This window comes from Octopus bimaculoides, chromosome 2 (assembly GCF_046866305.1).
Source record: "Octopus bimaculoides isolate indiv1 chromosome 2, ASM4686630v1, whole genome shotgun sequence".
Taxonomy (NCBI): domain Eukaryota; kingdom Metazoa; phylum Mollusca; class Cephalopoda; order Octopoda; family Octopodidae; genus Octopus; species Octopus bimaculoides.
Genome location: NC_142929.1, coordinates 85,784,767 through 85,787,330, shown reverse-complemented (window position 1 = coordinate 85,787,330; position 2,564 = coordinate 85,784,767).

Below are 2,564 nucleotides of genomic sequence, written 5' to 3'. Positions count from 1 at the left end.
TATCAAATGAGCATGATTAGCCAGTGAGAGTGTCATTCCCCAAGTTTCTGTTGGAGCAAATGTCAAGGAGGAGAAAATTCTAAAACACCTATCTCATTGCAAAGCCAGAAACTTTACTCTTGCTTGCTTCTAGACTACATAGCTTTATAGGAGAGTCTCAATGGTGTTAAGCGGTTACTGACTTTAAATTTCAGCACAGTATTGCTGACTGACATTACCTTTGATAACTGGGTGGATTTTGAAGTCCTTTGGCAATGGAAAGCAGTGACATGTACAGGCCTGACAAACTGGAAGCATGTAGTTGCTGACTTGTACATAAAGTGGAATTTGGTAGATATAAAGTCATTTGTCATCAAATTAGGCAATGGTGAGACTTTGATGTTCAACTGGTATCTGAGCGGCCCTTTTCAAGAATAGCACTGTACAAGATGCTCAACAAGAATATATTGCATCAATAAACAACACATCATCATAGGATGTTGTCAGAGATGAACTTCATGATGCAGCTAATGAAATTCTTGGGAAACCTCCAGCAAAGAGTAGAGACTGGTTTGATGAAAATCACCAAGCTATAAAACAATGCTTTCAAAAAAAAAAAAAAAAAAAAAAAAAAAAAAAAAAAGGGATACAGAATAAAATGCTGCAAGGAATATTAAAGAAAAAGAGACTTCAGTTGGAAGAAAATTCCAAGCATGTAATTGCCATAGCTCAACACACTCTGCAAATTATGCAGTAAAACTGGTGGTTGAGACTGGTGACCAACATGCAAACAGCAGCTAATGCAAAAATCACAAAGGTGATTTATAGTTAGATAAAGCAAACCTTTGGACCAAATTCTACAAATTCTAAAGATGGGAGAGATCTTTCTGACAAAGAAAGCATATCTTGGAAGATATAAATGGAATGAACATTTTAATGAGTTGGCAGTGTTAAATCTCAAATAGGGCCTACTGACATTGAAAATATTCAGTGAAGACCATCCATTCTTAATGATCCACCAACCATAGAGGAAGTAGTACAAAATGACATCAAGAAACTTAATCATAGAAAAGCTGCTGAAAAAGACAGATTTTTTTGCAGAGATCTCTCAATTTGGTGGTGAAAGATTAGCGAAAATTATGCATAACCTAATTTTGGAAATCCAGGGGGACAGTGAAGTACCAAAGGACTGAAAAGATGTCATAATAATAGCATTATCATCATCATCATCATCGTCGTCGTTTAACGTCCGCTTTCCATGCTAGCATGGGTTGGACGATTTGACTGAGGACTGGTGAAACCAGATGGCTACACCAGGCTCCAATCTGATTTGGCAGTTTCTACAGCTGGATGCCCTAAACAAAACAGAAATAAGATTTATTAGAGACAGCCATACTCATCTAAGTTAACATCCAGCATTTGTAGTGAAGTATTTAAAAGTAGACATGGTATGAAGATTCACCAAGGTAGATAGAAATGTGGAGAGCAACGACAGTAATGAAAAGCATCTGATACTACCCAGAGGCCTATTTTTAGGAGCATTAGAACTGTTTGTCAGTCTTTTGACTGACAGGTGGCAAACTATAGTACCCAGGATCTCTCTGCTCAACCTGCTCAGAGAATAAGAAGAGTTGGTGAATCTGAAAATCCAAAGGGATTCAAGAAGATGGACATCATTCTGGATGATATTCTTATAGGTGATGCAACCAGAAAGATAAAAATCTTGGTACAAGCAATAGACCAGGTATGCCAAGATGCCTCTGGCATGAATGAAGGTAAAACTAACAAGCAGCAAGGCCTTCATGAATGACATAATAATCATGACACTATCACTCCAAGGGCTATAGCAGAACTTGAGCTCACTACAAAAGATAGCCACATGGTCACATATGAAATCCAATCCAGCAAAATCTCAGAACCTGAGTATCCATAAACGAAGGCTGATAAATAACATCTTCAGCATTCAGATGTCTAAGATTCCAGCAATCAAAGCAAAAGGAACCTGATGCCTTGGGAAGAATTATGACTATCTTTAAGGACAACACCAAGACTCAACTAAACAACTAGCTCAGGCAGTTGATGAAAGTCAGCTACTTTGGATGTTTAAAGTACGGTACTTCTGTTATGGTTATCATATCCAGACTGCAATGACCATTCTTGCTATATGATTTGGCCATGGCTCAAGTGGTGGCAAACAAGAGATTGTGCAGTAACTTGTGCAAAGGTGGTTAGGTGTTCCCCCAACTTTTGGCTCAGCCAGTTTGTACAATATGACCTTTAAGCACCATCTATTTCTTCTGTCAGAAATCACATATCAAAAAATAGTTTTAATTTGAAAACTGTCAGTTTGAGAGCATTAAACAAGTAAGACAGTTTGAAATATATGGCATGATTAATTCTGTGGTAAATTATAAAGGCTAATAGCATTTCATGATAAAAAGAAAAAAGCATTGTGTAAAGAATTGTAGTTTACAGAAAATTTGTGCATCATAATAATACATAATATTAATGTAAGTTTATAAAAGTATTGTTTCTTTTTCCAAAATTATCAATATTCTGAAGGTAGTGGACTGACACAAGTAGAA